Source organism: Heterocephalus glaber, unplaced genomic scaffold, assembly GCF_053883595.1.
Source record: "Heterocephalus glaber isolate CG9 unplaced genomic scaffold, H.glaber_assembly_v1.0 deba00000768, whole genome shotgun sequence".
Classification (NCBI taxonomy): Eukaryota; Metazoa; Chordata; class Mammalia; order Rodentia; family Bathyergidae; genus Heterocephalus; species Heterocephalus glaber.
Genome location: NW_028258162.1, coordinates 4287734 through 4307150, shown reverse-complemented (window position 1 = coordinate 4307150; position 19417 = coordinate 4287734). Strand labels below are relative to the sequence as shown.

Below are 19417 nucleotides of genomic sequence, written 5' to 3'. Positions count from 1 at the left end.
GATGCGTTCAGCTATCACACAGCTCTCAGGCTGAAGGAGTTATAAATCTTCCTCCAAGTTAACATTCACATTTAATTAATCCTAATAGGTGAAGCTGTCTCTAGAGGGAGATGAAGTGATAGAGAATGAAATCTGAGAAGCAGAAAAGAAAAGTAGTGTGTGAAAGTTTTGTTTCTGTGTCAATTCAGTTGGATTGCTAATAGTATCATCCTCCACTGATATTTTCCCATAGTTTGTTCTTCAGGAAGGTTTGGAGATTTTCTTTTTTTGTGGTACCAGGGATCGAACTCGGGACCTTGTGCTTGCAAGGCAGGTGACGGAACCACTGAGCTAAATCCCTGGCCCTAGGATTTGAGATTTTCTAATGCTTGACAGATTAGCCATCTCTCCCTGTTCTTGGAAAAGGCCGGAGAACACACTCAGACCCGTCATGTTTCTCATGCAGGATCTTGTAGCAGGTATTCCCATTCCTGACATCCATCAGTTTAATCATAGTCCCAGTTTGCTTTGGGCACTGGGCTATGACAATAGCCAGAGGCTGTGATTTCTAAATGGACCTTGGCTCAATCAAAGTCAAGTTGACTGAGCAGCACTGTGCAAGGCAGGCGTTAATAGCCCTTGGACTGCTTCACTCTGCACTTTTACCTGTAGAAAGGCAGCTTGAGTGGTGTCCTTCCCTAAAGTCCTTAAGGCAATCTCTGTGTAGATAATAAACGACCCACACAGATTTCTGAAAATACCCACAGTGTGCTCAAGACAGTCTGATTTCAGTTGTGTTTCATGTGCAATGAGCTTCTGCATGTCACTGAGGGGTGATGGGAAAGAAGCTCGACTGAACTCTCTTCCTGCATGCACCCTGTTCACCTCAGAGTCAGTCAAGGGGACGCCCGAGGGGGTGGCCCTCTGGGGAATTCACCAGAGATGGTCTCATAGCTGCTTTGCCTAATGCATAGCCACCTATGAAGTGTGGATAAAGTGGCCTGGCAATGTCCCATCTGGACAGATTTATCTCCTTCTCCAGGCTTCAGGGAAGGTAGTTTCCCTTCCATCCTTCCATCCAGGCTTAGAAGTTTCACTAATAATACAGTAGTCACCCCCTTAGCCTTACAGGATATGTTCCAAGACCTCCCAGTGATTAAGCTTCATTTATAAATTAGGCACCGTGAGAGTTTAACAAGAAGAAGTAATAATAAGATGGAACAATTGTACCAAATACAAGAGTGTCAGCAAGTTATAGGAGTGTTGTCTCTTTCTCAAATTACCTTACTCTATTGACCCTTCTTCACTGCAGGTAACTGAAATCACAGACAGCAACACATGGATCGAGGAAGAGTACTGAATGCTAACACCTGTATAAGCTTCTTGACCAGGTCTTTCCTCTAAGTTTGACTCCCTTTTAGGGTGAACTGGGATGGGTTTCTGGCTTTCTGGCTTTCTCTCCCCAAAGAGCCCTTGGAGAAACTAGAAGCAAGAAATGTAGATCCAAGGAACTGACATAAAAATGCCATGAACCTCCCGGGAGTGTGAAGGGCTGTGGTGAACTCCTGTGTGTGGGTGCAGGGCTGGACGGTGAGATGCGGACCAGTTGGTGAAGAGGGACAGGCTCAGGCTGAGGAGCAGGACACTACAGGGACAGTGAGAGAGCAGACCTCACCTTCTGCTGCAGGTTCCTCCTCACATGGCCTTGGCTCAGTAGTTGCTAGATTCTTTATGGCCCAGCTCTGTGCTACCAGGGTGTTTGTAGTAATATCAGAGCAAAGGAAAAATCCTAACAGCAATGAGGAGGTTATAAAAAGAGACAAGGCATAACTAGCCACACTCTGGTATTCTCTTCACTTCTGTCCCTACAAACCCTGTGGGCACACAGATTGAGGGGGACTATCAACTTCCTTTTAAGAGTTTGAAGATGAATTCCTGACCAGAACAGTGCTCAGAAAGTGCCAAGCATAATGCATATATATATATATATATATATATATATATATAGCCTTCAAGTTACAACCAGCTTGACATATGAACAACTTGGGTAAATTAGGTTAATGAAGACTCATCTGCCTCTTGTTATCTATAGTGTGTACCCAGGGAAACATCCAGATCTCAGCTGTAGTGGCTTACAAAATCTTGATTTACAACCAGGCCTTGGGAACCGATCAAGTTTGTAAGTCAAGGGCCCACTGATATATATCTCTATAGATATATATCCATATATATATCTATAGAGAGATCTATCTGTCTATCTAGATATATATCCATCCAGAACCCCTCACACCTAGACGTTGTAGTAAAATATAAAAACAAAGATGGAGATTTATAAACATATCTAGAGATAAACAGCAGATCGCCTACAAAGAAACAAAGATCAGAATTTTCTACAGCAACACTGCATATAAGAAATCAATGGCTAGAGGAAGAGGGGCCCGGACTGGGGCTGGAGGAGGCATCACTGTGCTCTCGGCTGCTATGACCTGCAGGCCAGGTGCTCTTCACAGCTCCGCCAGAAGCCATAAAGGTCACAGCACCGGTCCTGCAGCCCTGGGCTCTCCCGGAGCCGCCTGCGAGGAGAAGCGAGGCCAGACAGGAGGATGAAGATGACAGTAGATTTCGAGGACTGTATGAAGGCCTCGCCCCGCTTCAGGGCTGCTTTGGAAGAAATACAAGGAGATATAGCAGAATTGGAACTAAAACTTGACAAGCTTGTGAAGCTGTGTATTGTGCTGATTGATACTGAAAAGCCGCCTGTGTTGCAAATAAACAGCTCAGGAATGGAATTCAAGACCTAGCACAGTATTCTAGTAATGATGCCATAGTTGAGACAAGTTTGACCAAGTTTTCCAACAGCCTCCAAGAAAAGATAAATTTTCACACATACCCATGGAATATTCCTGTTTCATCCCCTGCTCCTGGGTAGGAAGGCTCAACATAGTGAAAATGGCCATAATTCCAAAACTACTATATAGATTCAATGCAAGCCCAATTGAAATCCCAGCAGCATACTTCACGGACCTGGAGAAAACTATCCAAAAATTCATTTGGAACTAGAAGAGACCCAGAATAGCAAAAGCAATTCTAGGAAACAGAGACATGGCAGGGGGTATCACAACCCCCAACTTGAAACTATACTACAAAGCTACTGTGATAAAAACAGCATGGTACTGGCAAAGAAACAGACCTGAGCACCAGTGAAACAGATTAGAAGTTGCAGAAACAATGCCAGACACACTCAGCCATCTTATCTTTGATAAAGGAGCCAAACACCCTCACTGGAGGAAAGATAGCCTCTTTAATAAATGGTGCTGGAAAAATTGGGCTTCAACTTGCCAAAGATTAAAACTAGACCTATATCTCTCACCATGCACTAAACTAAAATCAAAATGGATTAAAGATCTAAATATTAAAACACAAACACTGAATTAACTGGAACAGAGGTCAGGTAGAACTCTTGAAGACATCGGTGTAGGAAAAGAGTTTATGGACAAAACCTCAGTTGCCTGTAAGTTAGCACAAACAATTAACAAGTGGGATCTCTTCTTATTAAAAAGCTTCTGCACAGTAAGAGAAACCACCAGCAGTGTGAAGAGACAACCCACAATATGGGAAAAAATCTTCACCTGCTTTTCCTCAGACAAAGGTCTACTATCTAGAATCTATAAAGAACTTACAAAGATCAGACCTCCCAAATTTAAAGACCCAATCCGAAAATGGGCATCTGAAATGAACAGACATTTCTCAGACGAAGTAGAAACAGCAAATAAATATGGAAAAATGTTCAACATTACTGATCATTCGAGAGAAGCAAATGAAAACAACACTGAGATTCCACCTCACCCCATAAAGAATGGCTGCTATCGATCCCAGGCTCCTGGGGCAGTGAAGCTCAGCTGGTCCCAGCACCTGGAAGGAAGCTCCCCCACTGCCATCTCAAGCTCCTGGGACAGAGAAGGTGAGCTGCGTGGGCACCAGAAGCCCCCCCCCAATGGAAATGAGAAGACACATAAACAAGCCTCAAAAACAGACTTCCAGATCACCTACAGCAACCCCAAAGGGAAACGAGATGGAATAATCTGATACTCAACCATCTGGACTCTCTGAACTGGCAACAAAAGAGGATCTGGGAAAAATGAAATCAGAAATAATTACTCAGATAACAGCAAAGATTGTGCTCATGGTGCAAGACATGATTAATAAATCTAGAGAGGACACAGATTAAAAAAATAGAGGATCTGAGGAACATGATGGAATCCCAACATAGGAAACAAATGGAATCCATAAAACAGATACAAACAGATTTCCAGGAGATTAAAAACTCCAATGAAAGTCTGCGCAGCAGAATGAACCAATGTGAGGATAGAATTTCACATATAGAAGAAAAGATTGCAATTAGTGACCAGGAAAAGAACAATTGCTTTAAAATTGTAAGGGAACACAAGAAATCAATCCAGCAGCTGCCAGATGATGCAAAGAAGAATAACATAAGACTGACTGGAGTCAATGAAGAAAGAGGAGAGGGTGCAGATGACATGAAAAAACTGTTCACAGACGTGATGGCAGAAAACCTCCCAAGGAGGGGAGAAGAACTTGACATACAGATAAGTGAGGCACATAGGACTCCAGCTAGCCTTGATCAAAAAAAATCTACACATAGGCATATAATAGCTAGGATTCCAGAAATCCAACAGAAGAATAAAATTCTACAAGCAGTGAGAGAAAAGAAACAAATCACATACAAAGGAAAGCCCATCAGAATCACAGCAGACTTCTCAATGCAAACCCTCAAGGCAAGAAGAGCTTAGAGTGATGTATTTCAAGCCCTAAAGGAAAACAGCCTCCAACCCAGATTGATGTACCCTGCAAAACTATCTTTCAAAATTGATGGAGAAATAAGATACTTTCACGATAAAGAGCACCTCAGGAACTTCATGAATACCAACCCGGCACTCCAAAAAATTTTAGACAATACCCTAGGAAAAGACAATGAGGATCACAACCCTAGGAAACCCAGCAGAATGAATTGATTGGGCGTGACAAATTAAACGCAAAGGGGGAGAATCCAACAAAAAGAAAAAGTCATGACAAGGCTTTTAAAACTTTTGACTTCATCTCCCTAATGAGTGTATAATTCAATCTTATTATTGTACTGGTTAGTATTTTTCTGATTCTAGAATTGCACACCATTCCTTGTGCTATACTGGCTATTTATCATCTTCTTATGTCTACATTTTAATTGGGTTGTCTATTAATGAGCTCTAAGAATTCTTTATATATTCTGGTCATAGGTTATATGCATTGTAAATATGGTCTGTTTAAGGACTACTTTTCATTTTAATGATGTCATTTAAAGTTCTAAATTTTGTTGGAATCTCATTTATCAATTTTTTTTCTTTTATACATCATGGTTTTTGTATCCTAGGTAGTTCTTGCCTACCCTGAATTCATAAATATTTTCCCTTATAATTTCTTCTTAAAGTTTTATACTTTTAGGCTTTCTTATTTAGGTTCATAGATCCCTTCAAGTTATTTTCATGTATGGAAAAAAAGGGTTGAGGTTAATTTTTTATATATGGATACCAAGTGTTCTAGTGCCGTTTGCTGAAGACACTATCTCTTCCTTGGCTCTTGAATCAAGTTTATATTCTATAAAATTCTAATGTTAAATAATCTTTCAAAACTCAGTGGACCATATATGTATGGTTCTATTTCTAGATTCTCTGTTCTATTCCAATGATCTGTATGTCTTTCCTTACACCAACACTGCCTTGATTACTGTAGCTTTAGAAGAAGTCTTAAGATTGGGTGCTAAACGTCTTCCAACACTGTTTTTGTTTTTGTTTTTGTTTTTGGCTTTTCTGGGTCCTTTGTACTCCTACATAACTTTTAAATTTCCATATCCAGTTCTTCATTTATAGCAAGTATACACAGACCTGAATTTTTATACATACCTTGTGTTTTCTAATCCTGCTAAATTCAAGTACAAGTTCTAGGGGCTCCTAGAGATTTCTTAGTATTTTCTCTGTAGATGATCATTTCATCTACATATAAAGATTTTGCTTCTGCCATGCCAATCCTATCCTAGTTGTGTCATTTCATTGACAGACTATTTTGGTTTAGACCTATGTTTCAAAGTCTAATGGACAGATGAAGAGTAGGCATATATGCCCTTGTTCCCCACTTTAGGGAGAAAGCATTGTATCGTCTCCATTCATAGAAGGAGTTTTTGTTGGAAGTATGGAGTACATGTCTTTGATCTGTTGAGAAGGTTCTGTTCTACTTCTAGTCTCCTGATAGCTTTTGTCATGAACAGCTGTAGAATTTAGTCCAATACTCTTTCTCCAACTAGTGACAGGATCATATGGCTTTCTCCTTTTCTCTATTAAAATGATTACTTTTGGGGGTGGATCTTCCAATGCTGAACCAAGACTGCCATCCCTATTACAAAACCACTTTCTACATCCTGCCAGATCTGACTTCTAAGAGTTTGCTTTGTTAAACAAATTTCTATCTATGTTCATACTTTTTTCTTCTATTATCTTTATTCAGTTTTAAGATTAGCACAATGTTGAGTTTCTAAAATGAGAGAAGTGTTCCTTCTTTTTTCTGCTTTAAATGTTTGATATAATTTATCAGTTAAAATGTTTATGAGCCTGCTGTTGTCATATAGGTAGGTTTTCAAGCTAGGAATATAATTTCTTTAATAGGTGCTATTCAAATTTTATATTTCCTCCAGAGTTAGTTTCATTAATTTGTCTTTGAAGTTACTTCTTAGAAGTTGTCAAATTTATTTCAAAAAAGATTTTTGTAATATGCTTTGTATATCCTTTTAAATTCTGTAAAATCTGTGGTAATGTCTCCTAGGTCTTAATATTGTAATTTAAAAAATGTATAACTGATATTGTGTAACAGGAAGAAAAGGTCTAAAAGAGCAGGGTAGTTGGGAGGGGTAAGGGAAGGGAAAAAAGGGAAAGGAAAAAAATATGAAAAGAGGAAAAAAATGGAAACAAGGTCTTTGCAAATAGGGAAGGGTGGAGGGGTGAAGGGAGGGCAAGGGAAGGGGAAAAAAAATAAGAACCAAGAGACTCATGTAATGGTACAAGATCCCAATGATGAATGTAACTGTATTTTATACCTAAAATGTACCAATAAAGTTAATGGGGGGGGGAGAAGAATGGCTGCTATCAAGAAATCAACCAATAACAAATGCTGGTGGGGCTGTGGGGAAAGGGGAACCCTGCTCCACTGCTGGTGGGAGTGCAGACTGGTGCAACCTCTGTGGAAATCAGTATGGAGATACCTCAAAAACTAGGACTGGAAGTCTCATTTGACCCAGCTATTCCCTTGCTGGGGATCTTCCCCAAAGAATTAAAAGAATCATACCACAGTGATATATGTGCACCCATGTTCATAGCAGCACAGTTTGTGATAGCTAAAACTTGGAAACAGCCCAAATGCCCATCAACTGGAGACTGGATAAAGAAAATGTGTTTTTTTATATATAAAATGGAGTACTGTTCAGCCATAATAAGTGAGAAATTAGGGATATTTATAGATAAATGGATGCACATTGAGGCAATACCCTTAAGTGAAATAAATAGGACACACATGTAAATACTGAATAGTTTCTGTAGTGTGAGAAACTGAAAGTGTAAATAAGGACTAAAAGATATAATAGATAATGGGAAATAGGAAGAAAAGGGGCAAAGGGGAAGGGGAAGTGGGAGGGGTAGGGGGAAGGAAAGAAGGGAATGGAATTAATATGAGAAAAACAAAAAATGGAAACAAAGTCTTTGGAAATGGGGAGGGATGGAGGGTTTGAAAGGAGGGCAGGGGAAGGGGGAAAATATAAGAACCAAGATGGATTATGTAAAGGTGCAAATTTCCAATGCTGAATGTCATTATATTGTATACCTAAAATGTACCAATAAAATATGAAAATTTAAAAAAAACCCAAGAGAATGTAGTAGGATTGTTGAGTACATGAGCAACTGAAGAAACCAATGAATATACTATCTAGAAAATATAATAATAATAAAAAAAATAAGTTGTGATTCACAATTGCAATAAAAAGTTAAAAGTATTTGGGAATTAAGAATACATACAAAATGTTTTTAAGAAAAATTTAAGCTGACCAAAGGAATCTAAATATACTTTCAATGTTTTGGGTGTATATTAATATTATAAAGATGTCAAATCTTAGCAAATTAATCTATATATGTAAAGATATCGCAATCAAATTCCTGATGGAGTTTCTGTAAGATTTTTATGAAAGAATAAATGTCCTTGAATGACCGACTCAGTCTTTAGAAAATAGAGAAATGAGGTGGTTCTTGTCCTAGCAGATATTAAAACATACTACAAAGCCTCACAATGATATAAACAAGTGATATTGGCATGAGAACAGAACAGATAATTCAGTAATCTAACATAGGACAAAGATAGCACTACAAATCAATTTGAAATCACAATGTTAGTAGAAGATGTTGAGAAGACCATTCTCCAAATAAAGAAAAATTAAACTGATTCCTGTCTATCATTGTCTACAAAGGTGGACACCAGAGAGATTAAAGACCTGAATGTGAATAGTATGGTTAAAATTAAATGGAAGATACAATAAGAGAATATCTCTTTACACAGGGGAAGGAAACAGTTTTATATAATCTTTCGGTTTAGATCTAAAACGTCCTCCCAAAGTCTCATGCATTCAGAAGTGGTGGATTATGGGGCACTGTAGTCATCAGTGGATTCATCATGGCTGAATGTGCTATTAGGAGGTTGGGCCTGGTGGATGGTGGCTCCCCGGGGACATGATCTGAAAGCATGTCTCTGTCTCTCTGTCTCTCTCTCTCTCTCTCTCTCTCTCTCTCTCTCTCTCTCTCTCTCTCTCTCCCTCCCTCCCCCCCCTCCCTCCCTCCCTCCCTCCCTCCCTCCCCCCTTTCCTGGCTGCTGGCTGCCATGGAGTGAGCGTGAGCACTTTTCCTCTGCCATGCCCTTCCATCTTGTGGTTTCTGCCTTGGAGCCAACCAACCATGCACTGAATATTCTAACAAAAAAAAAACAAAACATGTGCCAAAATGAGCCTCTTCTCCCTTAAGTTGTGGGCATTAGGGATTTTGTGCCAGTGATGGAAAATCTAGCTAATCCATATACCTTCACCACCATATACCATAAAGCAAAATCTAAGGATTTCACTGAACGAAAGATGCCAGGGACAAGTTTAGAAGTGGCAGGAATTGAGAAAGTTTTTGACAATGCCCAAAACTGACAAGGGATCAGCCCCAAACCTACAATACATAAAGAACTGGAAATTTCTGCAAATCAACCACAAGAAGGTAGGACCTTTAAAGTGAAAAGCAGGCTGAGAATATTTTCTGCAATTTACAGAAGGAACAACCCAAAATTTAACAAACACCAAAGAGTTGCCCAAACTCACCATTCATGGGAATTGTAAGTTAGCATTACAATGAAATACTTCACACACAGTAGCGTGGCAAAATGATACAGATATGGAGCTCTGCCCTTGTGGGAAATTGTAGACTTCAGCTATCTAGTTGTAAGAATAGATCACAAAATGTTTGTTAACTAAGAAAATTAAGTCATTTGTGGGAAATTCCACAAGTCTGTTTGTTAAAAGAATGCCAGAAAACTTTAAGAGACCTTGTAAAAGTCTCAGGGGAGAAAAACAGGTTTTCCTAGTTTTCTTATTTACCATTTTCTGGGATCAGAGGACCGCAACCCAATGACTCTATGGGTGGTAAGAGAGATACAACTTACTATGCACATCTGTGATGTTTGTGGTGGGTCGGTGGGCTTGATTTTGGCTAAAGTCATCCTGCTGTCTTGGTACTATCTGATAAGAAGAGGGCTTCAGTGTGCTCTTTGATGTACGGGATTGGTGAACAGAAACAGATGACTGGTGAATTCATCTGTAGCTTTTATGAGTCACTTAAAGTCACTGGTTATCATCAGAGGTTAAAATCAGAAAGACGATAGCCAGAATAACTAAGCTGCTTTCCTACATGTATAACAGCCTTGCTTCTTCCCTTTGTGATGGTCGAATAGTGCCAGAGGAATTAAACTGCTGTTCATCCCCCAGGCTGTCTCCTTTTCTTTCTTTAAAAGTCGGTGCTTTCCAGGGTTCCAGGTCTCCCTCTAGAGAGACCACTAACAGCCCTCATGCCTGGCTGGTGTGAGTATGCATTTATATGGTCATCTTGAAGAGTATCCTGGCAGGAAATGATCAAATTATGGGTGTGTACATTCTAGATCCAGGGATTCTCTCCCTTGTAATTTCCCAAAAGGATTCATGCACAGGTCCATAGTGGGACATGTTTGTGGTGGTTCATCGTGGCGTTGTTTGGGGAGTTGGGAGAAATCTGGGTTACAGGAGGGGTGTAGTGTTCTTTAAATTCCACTATGGAATTTAGGGCAGTGGCCAGAATCAATGCACCATACGTACATACAGCAATGCTAAGAAATTTTCAAGACAGAGCTCTGAGTGATGAGCGTTAGAAAGTATGACATCCAATACCTTCTATGTAGCACCTTAAGGAATGCACACAAAATCCAAATAAACATTTTGTAGGAATAAACACAAGTAGGGCCAGGGATTTAGCTCAGTGGTTCAGCCGCCTGCCTCGGACAAGGTCCCGAGTTCAATCCCCACTACTAATAAAATAAAAATAAGAGAATATTCATCAAGGCTATTAGAAAGGTTGCTGTGATTGTGGTGGAGGAATGAGCATGGGAAAAGGAAATAAAGAGAATACAGTGGGCCCTCAAGTTATGACCGACCTGACATATGAACACCTTGGGTTAATTGGGTTAATGGAAGATTCGTCTGTATGCCTCTTGTTATCTGTAGCGTGTATCCAGGTAAACATCCAGATCTCACCTGTATTGACTTAGTTACAACCAGCCCTCGGGAACTGACTGAGTTCGTAAGTCAAGGGTCCACTGTAAATGGGTAAACAGAGAGCACTTAGCACCAACCCTTACTGAAAACATTTCTTTTGGTTTCAGTCGTGAAACTATTTGGGTGGATTGGTCCATCAAGGGATCCTGGCTCTGAAGAAACAGGGGTGAGAATGGGTGGTGGATGGGATGAGGGCAGGGATTGGAGATGAGGGGTCGGTGGTGCAGGGCTAGCGGTGATCTTCTACCCAGAAGACACGGTGAGGTGGGAGCTGGAGAGCAGGAGTACTGCCTGCTACCGCCTTTCTGCTCGTCCTAAGCAAAGTGCATAATCTTTAGACTGGAAAAACCCAAGGCCAACTACAGACCCCACGGGGCCACTTTTTCTTCATTAAAAGTAAAGACCTATCATCTAAGAAGCCTGGAGTACAAGAGACAGTGGGAGAGCTCAGCCCCACTTCACCAGGGACTTTGGGGCTCCACAATTAATTGGCTGCACCTGGGCTAATTTCTCCAAGTGCAATTTGTCTCCACAAGAGACCAACCTTTAAAACCTTAGGAAGCATCAAATATAGCAGGAAAAACAGTGAAGTTGAAATTTTAAAAAAATCATTGAAACTTTAAAACCATTTGTGGGAGGATAGTAAATCATACAATGCTGGCATAATGCTCTATTTGTTTCTTCTGATTCTCTATCAGGGCTTCATGTGTCTATACTTTTTAAAATATTTTAAATCTTTTGCTTTAAAAATCTTCCTAAATCCTAGCTTTAGGTTTTTGGAAAGCTCTAATGTATTTCATCCTTGGAAAGCTCTAATATATTTTTTCCTAAAGCTATAATTTTGTTTCTGATTTTGCTATTGAAAACAGCCTCAAGTTTAGGGTTACAAGCAAATGAAACAAACTAGCATAATAAAAATTATTGGAGCATGGCTGCAATTAGAAGGTCAATTTAGGAACCTAACAGACCTATAGGATATCATCTTATATAGAGATCTAAAAAGGCTAATATGTATATCACTCTATTTCAATAAATATAAAGGTAATTGGAATAGACAAATCTTGAATTCAGCCAATGATAAATCGTTTAAGTGCTAGGTTCAAGGGAAGAGTTAGTGTTTACACTAGATTTTGGAAAAATGGATAGACTTTAAATGGTAAAGAGCTCACTTAAGGCAGAGTGACCAATTTGAGTGGCCATTCAGAAATGATCAAAGTGCAGGTATGTTTGGGAAATGGTCAATGAGCCTATCTGTTCAGATACAAGATTGGCCATAACAAGAAATGGTAATATAATATATATAAAATATTCTCTCTCTCTCTCTGTATATATATATATATATATATATATATATATATATATATATATATATATATATATATATTTTCTTCACAACCCTAAAGGTAAACTTTTCAAGTAGAGGTGCATAGGACAGATCAGAATAGGAAATGAAGTCCAGGGATGCATGTCAATGATATGACAGGGGTAGGTGGTGACCGGGGAAGTGTACTGAAGAGGAAGAAAGAGATGGGGAGAAATTAAAGATGAATCTGGGAACCCCAGCCCAAGAGGCTTGTCTGCAGCTCTGTGGTGTCACCCTATGAAGTAGGGAGGCCATGAGAAGATTTTCTTTGGGGAGGAGGAGCAGCTAATCTTAGGAATTTAAGTGAGATACTGGTAGAAAAATCAAGGTGAAGCTGTCCAGGAGGCTTCCAGAGGTAGGAGTTTCTATTCACTCTAGAGGACAAAGCCACAGTTCAAAGTTAAAAGTCATCCAGTGTAAGAGAAAGGGATCCAATCTAGGTGCAGGGAATAGTCCCTGAGAATCTCAGTAGGGGGAAGGACTGAGGCTAGACCTTAGGGAAATGCCTGCGTTGTTTAGTGGTCATGAACTTTCTCAAATCCTGAGATTCGAGATATGCAGGATCATTAACAGATCCTGTAACCGATTACCATGTTACTCGTGTCGGTTTGGGATGAGACAGGATAACCCAACAAAACCCTCTTGTTTGTGCAGAAGAACGATTCTCTTTCTGCCTTCTACCACTTGTTCTTGTGGTATGGATGGGTGAGAATTCACCTAGTCAAGGGATCCACTTCTTACAGCTGTGGATCTTCATCAAGCTATTTTTTATGTTTTCTGGTTTTCCTGTTTCTGAAAGAAAGCTACAGGTATTGCTTTCACCGCTTCTAAAATAGAATCTGTCTTTTTTTTTCTCCAGTAAAAATGACACTCTAATCTGGTTTCCCAGTGGTCACAGAAGAAAACACTCTACTCGGTGTTTTCCAGTAATGTGAATCTTACAGACCTGCCATTTTCAAATTCAAGAAATCACTCACATTTTAAAAGATCTCAAGGTAATATGAAAGTGATTTATATTTATGGTACATCATCAAAATTCTTATTTTGCAAATGAATTCCTAGTCTGTGTTTAACATGTTTCATTCCATGTCGTTTATCCATTCATTCTACAAATGTTTTAATAGCACCTAAATGACAATATCGTTCTTAGTGTTGGGGATAACTCCTGCCCTCAGAGATTCGTGACTTCCAAATGGAAGTGATGTAGAAGCTAGGGCATGGCAAACTGGCTAGAGAAGTGGGTGGGGCCTGTCAATTACAAGATCCCAGGACAATGCCAGGAGCCCGTCTGTGGAACTTCTTGGACTCCCCCACTAGATGTGGATGGCATAAAGATGACGAGGCCCCAGGAGTGATCTGACCTCCCACAATAGACCACATTGTGTTTCCCAGATGGAGCACGTACTTGTATTTTTTCTTTTACCCTCTTTTTCTCTTGTTCTGCCCAAGTTTGCTCTGCACAACTAGTTTCTCCCATACCCATTTTACCCTGCACCTTCTAAATAAACTTTTGGCACCATTTTTGGCTTCTCTCGTCCCATTCTCTGTTGAAGGCAAGAAGGACCTGGGATACTTTTGATTGGCGAGTCATTTCTAAAGGAACGACCTGATAGCGGAAGAACTGGGAGCTTTAATGTTTCCCCTTAAGTAAAGTAGACTATGAAGAACTAAGAGGGGTTCAGAATGCAGCTTAGTGGTAGAATGCTTGCTTAGCATGTGCAGATCCCTGGGTTTTATTTCTAGCAACACACACACACACACTCACGGAAATAAAATGAAAAACAAAAAACCTTAAATTTTCCAAATGTCTAGACAAGTAAAAATCAATTAAATAAGGTTGATTAGTCATTCCTGAGTCAAATATTGTGGGAGAACTGTTACATGTCATGTTGATCTGTATTGAAACATTATAAATTCTGAAAATGTATTTTATTAAAAAATGAGCTGATTAAAAAAAGCAGGAGTAATTTTCCTTCACTCAGATATTTATTAAGTGCTGTTTGTTCCAGAGTGGAGGAATTTTCCTTACCTATGTTGGATGACATCATCTATTCAACTCTACTTGAACCTTGTGACCAACAGTATAAAAAGGTAAGTTCTAGGGGCCAGGGATTTAGCTCAGTGGTTCTGCTGCCTGCCTCACAAGCACAAGGACCCAAGTTCAATCCCCGGTACCAAATAAAAAGGTGAGTTCTTAGAATGGTAAGTCATTCTCAGCCTATAATTTTAGATTTTGCAATGTTTAGTATTAAATTTTAATTCTCCTGCTGCCCTTGCTTTTAATTAAATCTCTAAACAGTTTTTGAGGTACTAGCCTGTTTCTATATCTCTACCCTCTCATTACTGAGTAATTCTTCTAATTTGTACCTATGTAAAAAAAGTTTTAATTTTAAGCCAGTTTTATTGAAAGGATGATTCCCCAATAATACGAGCAATATTATTGTGCATATTTAAAGCTTTTTTTCCAGAACAAATTTAAAGTACTTAGGATATTAGTAATTCTTAGGTGGAATGAAATTCGTTAACAGCAGTTACATGCAGTTGTTCTCAGGAAAAATGGAAAAAGCATCTTCTTCCAAGTCAGTGAACACACGGGGTAACTTATGACGGGTACCTATGGAGACTGGAGAGGTTCCTGGGTCTACAGCTGCTAATAACTTGCTTTGGGACTAGGGAAAAATCATTTTACTTCCTCCTGGTTGGGCTTTCACAGCTGGAAGGGAAAGGATAATTAGGCTGCTGTTTGGATCAGGCAGGAAAGAAAATTCTAGCTTTGCTGAAACACACTCCAATAATCCAAATACAAAATACGATATAGGCTCAAATGATCTGAATAATTCCCTCCAACTTTTCATTTGTGTGCAGGTTGGAAATTTGACCCAAGCAGAAAAAGTGGCACTTAAGGAAAAATGGTGAAAGAAAAACAAATGAAAGTGGCTGTTGAGAAAAAGAAAAAAAAGAGCCAGTGAAATGAATTGGCTGAGGAAAGGTCAAAGTGCAGGTCTCTCAAAGAAACCGCAAAGAGAATGCCAGGTTGTCTTCATTCTATAATTTCAGCTATAATGTAAATTTGATTTGGATTTATATTTTAATTACATAGTTGTATGATGTTGGATGTCACTGAGACATCTTAATCGAGTTAATGAGGTGGTAAAATAGGGTACAGAATGCTGTCTAGGTCAAATGTGTAAGGTCCATTGTCCAAGCAGACACTATACAATGCTATCCTTTCTCTCGCCTAGAAAGTCAATCCATTAAAATCAGGTGCCTTTGAATACAGGTGCAAAATGAGAATCATTCAAATATGCAAAACATAATTAAAGGAACATTTTCCAAGGGAAAATTTATTAAACTGAGTAAATATGTGGCTATATCAGAACTGAAATGTGAAATCACCACTTTACACATCATGTAAACACCAAGAGAGTAAGAATTCTTGTTTATAACATACGTACATCAGAACATTGCAGAGGTCTATGTATTTGGTGGAGAGCCATTTTAAGTATTCAATGAGGGCAAGAGTGTAAGAAAATGTTCTCTAAAAAGTAAGGAAAATCAGACGTGAAGTGCTAAATAGAAGTCACTGTAATCATAGCATTTCCACGGTAATTCCGCATACATGTCAATATATAATTGGATGAAAAAGACTATGACTAAAAGATAAAGGGTCCAAAATGAAGTATTTTATTCACAAAGGATTTTCTCAATTATCAGAATGGTTTGGGCCAATTCTGCTCATGTGACTCTAGACCAAAAATGTATCCAAACCTTCATTTTTCATCTCCTAACCCAGTGAGGTACAGAAGGGATATTTAACTTTTATGCTATTTTCTAATCATAATAGCGCTATTTGTTAATTCCAAATGACAACCTTTGATTTTTCCATTTGGACTTGAACTTTCCACATTAACAAGTAAGTTTCCTTGTGGGTGTTTGATTTTCCTAAATTATGCTTTTCGGAGCCCTCAGGATTGCTTTTTTAAAACTTTGCTACTGATCTAAGAAGCCTACTTTACAGGTGGAAAGAACTGGTGAAATGTACTGCACTTTGAATAATTTACAGTATCTTTTTTAGGGAAAAAGTAAATATTTTATATATTTTATGGTAAATGAAATGTGTATAGCATTTAGAAAAAGAGCATAAATACTTGATGGATACCTGGCCCATTACTTCAGACTACCTTTGCACAGTACGTGTTAGATACTTCGATCCACATTATATTTTATGTGTTTGCATCTACCAAACCAGAGCAGTTTTTAAGTCATAGTGCTTTCACATTGTACTCATTATTCTGAGTCAACGTATTTTTCTTTTCAAAGGAAACCTTCCTTCTACCCCATGTTCGGTTTATCCCCCCCTTTGTTTTGGAAATGAAAAAATGAACATAAATATTTTTGTGGATGCGTCAACATGCTATTGATTTAGGAAGTGGTTGGTGAAATGTCTTGTGGGGGCCAAGTGTAGAGAATAATTGGCAGTTCTTCAGCAGTTGATGGTTAGTGAATTGGAAAACCTGCTACAGGGAGCTGTTTCCTAATGTGTAAAAATGAGGGCTTATTCCAGAAGTGCTCAAAAATGTGTTCCAGTTTTCAGAACTATTAGATCAGGGTGGACCACTCTCATATCACCTTTCAGAAATGATCAAAGCCATTCATTCAATGTGTAATTTTTATTTTTGTGGCCACTAAAGATGAAACAAACTGCTATAGAGTGAAGTATACACCCAAGCACTTTTGTATTTTCTCAAAGTATGGCAGTATCAACTCCACAGAATATAGCTTCGAGTTGTCTTATTCCCATTTATGAAACATACACCGATACATGCTAAAGCACATGCATGGACCTTCACAGAAGGACTGGCAAGGTTTAGCACATGAGGAAATTCCTAGGTTTTACATGTAACTCCAGGTGGGGGATTTGTATACACTTACAATGGGGAGGAAAGGGAGCCAGCATGTATTGGAAATCTATGGTGGGTTTTTTTTGGTAACAACTTTGTGAGATAAATATTCTTAGGCCATTAATGAATTCATTAGAATAGTTAAACTGTGTGTCTGAAGTTAACTTAGAAAGGAAAAAGGAATATACAGGGGAAGGTAAGGTTCATTCTCCCAAAGCGACCACTGCTACTACTTTCTGTACACTCCGGGATACTTGGTCAATACATGACTTTTTTCTGAAAGAGACAGATGGGACCTTACTATATACATTGTTCTTCACCTGGCTTTTGGCACTTAATATTGTGAATGGCATTTTGTCTCTATTTTATAAATGAGGGAACTGAAGTTCAGAGAATTTAAGTTGATTTAGCAATTGGTGGGACTGAGAATTCAAATCTTTTGGACTTCAACTCCCAGGTTCATTTTGCTTCTCTTTGTTGACACTTAAAAGCATTGAGTATTTTTTCATTTACATATAGCAGTAACTGCTACTAAGCCTGGTGGATTTACACAGCACTGGGAGTCTATCTTCTCTGCCCTCCCCCTTTTTCTGGTGCTGGGAATTGAACCCAGTGCTGCTGCACTGCTGAGCTATATCTCAAGCCCTTTGATTGATTTATTTTTTATATTGAGGCTGAGTTTCACTAAGTTGTCCAGGCTGGGCTCGAACTTGCAATCCTCTGGCCCTAGCCTCCTAAGGAATTGGAATTACTACTGGTTCTTTCTTCTTGCAGTCTCCTACTGCCTCCTACAATCCTCTCTCCCAGTCCTAAACTTCCAGTGCCTTAACACAACTCAAAACCCTCAACTTCAGCTCTGTCTTTATTATAGTACTCTATCCTTCTTGATTTATCCAGAAATGCCTACTGTACCCACGTTAGAATTCTCCTTTCTTTATATTCTTCCTTTCACAATCAGGAATTCTTTTCTTCTAAATAAAATAGCTAGGGCTGGGGATGTAGCTCAGTGGCACCGTGCCTGCCTGGCAAGTATAAGGTCTTGAGTTTGATCCCTGGTATCAAAAGAAAAAAAAGCTTCTAATTCTAAATAAAATAGCTAGATTTTGATTTTGGTAATCCACCTTAGGAAAGTACCCCATTAGTAGACAGAGGGAGGATGTTCAAAGACTCTGTCCCGGGCACGCAGTGGACATAGTTGGAGAACCCTACCTCCTTTCTAATCCCTCTAACTAGAAAGATAAGGTCCTGTCCGAGGGAGATTTTCCTGCTGGAGATGGTGTGAAAGTGGGTTCTTGGTGATGCTCTGAAGATAAAGGTGTGGAGCTGCCTTCACTCTTGCTTGGGGAAGACACATCACAATGGAAAGAAGGAGGGTTGGGATTTAGCTCAGTGGTTCTGCTGCCTGCCTCGCAAGCGCAAGGTCCCGAGTTCGATCCCTGGGACCAAACAAACAAAGAAACAAAAACAAAAAAACAAGGAAAGAAGAAGTCCACAGGTGACTTGTCCAAGAAAGGCTTCTGAGGAATCTGAAGCTGAGATGGAGAGGACAAGTGGAAATGAGCCCAGTAAAGGGTGGTGTGGGCGTGAGGAGGGCCTATCGGGGAGGGTTTGAGGCGGAGGTGTGCGCAAAATTCTAACCGCTGAAGAGAAGGTGTCCTTCTAGCTCAGCTGCAGGAGGGCAAGGGTGGCTGGAGTGAGAAGGGGAGGCTGGAGAGATAGATGCATGGTACTCAAATCCCAAAGCAGCACCAAGGGCCTCAGGTATTCACAGGTCCGCGCAATGGAAGGCAAGATGCCAGGAGTTGGCGGGCCAGCAGCTCCGTGATGTGCCAGTTCAGTGCTCTTGATTAGAAGCATGAATCATTGGCCTGAGCGGAAGGGACTTCAGGGAAGAGTATTTATTGGCCAGTTCTGGAAACGTCACAAGGGGTCCAGGCCAGGACTTGGAATATGAGTGTGTTCCTGAAGAGGCCAGGTAAAGGAAATGGTCCTCCCGAGGCTGCAGTAGACACTGCCCACAGACACACACCCCAGAACCACAGTATTCTCACTGATGCCACTGTCACCAGGCTGAGTGATCTTGCAGCTGTCCCTGCAGATTGGTGTTGCTGGACGTGAGTGTCTGATTAGCCACATCAGGATCACAGGCCTATAGTTAGCTGCCAGAGTCTGGAGCAAACAATATCTGGCTTTCCCAAACTTCGATATTAAGAGCCTGCCACCTTTTCAACATTCATAAAATGGAGGATT

The 19417-nt window shown here is 39.7% G+C and overlaps 1 long non-coding RNA gene across 1 annotated transcript in view; it reads left to right on the top strand.

Annotated features, from left to right (window-relative positions):
- LOC147829068 (uncharacterized) overlaps window positions 1–17537 on the top strand; it is a 33013-nt gene extending 15476 nt beyond the window's left edge. The window contains exons 2-4 of the long non-coding RNA XR_015449626.1: window positions 13126–13261; window positions 14276–14357; window positions 15132–17537. This is a non-coding gene — a long non-coding RNA (uncharacterized LOC147829068). The remainder of the gene's footprint in view (window positions 1–13125; window positions 13262–14275; window positions 14358–15131) is intronic.
- The last annotated feature ends 1880 nt before the right edge of the window (window positions 17538–19417 follow it).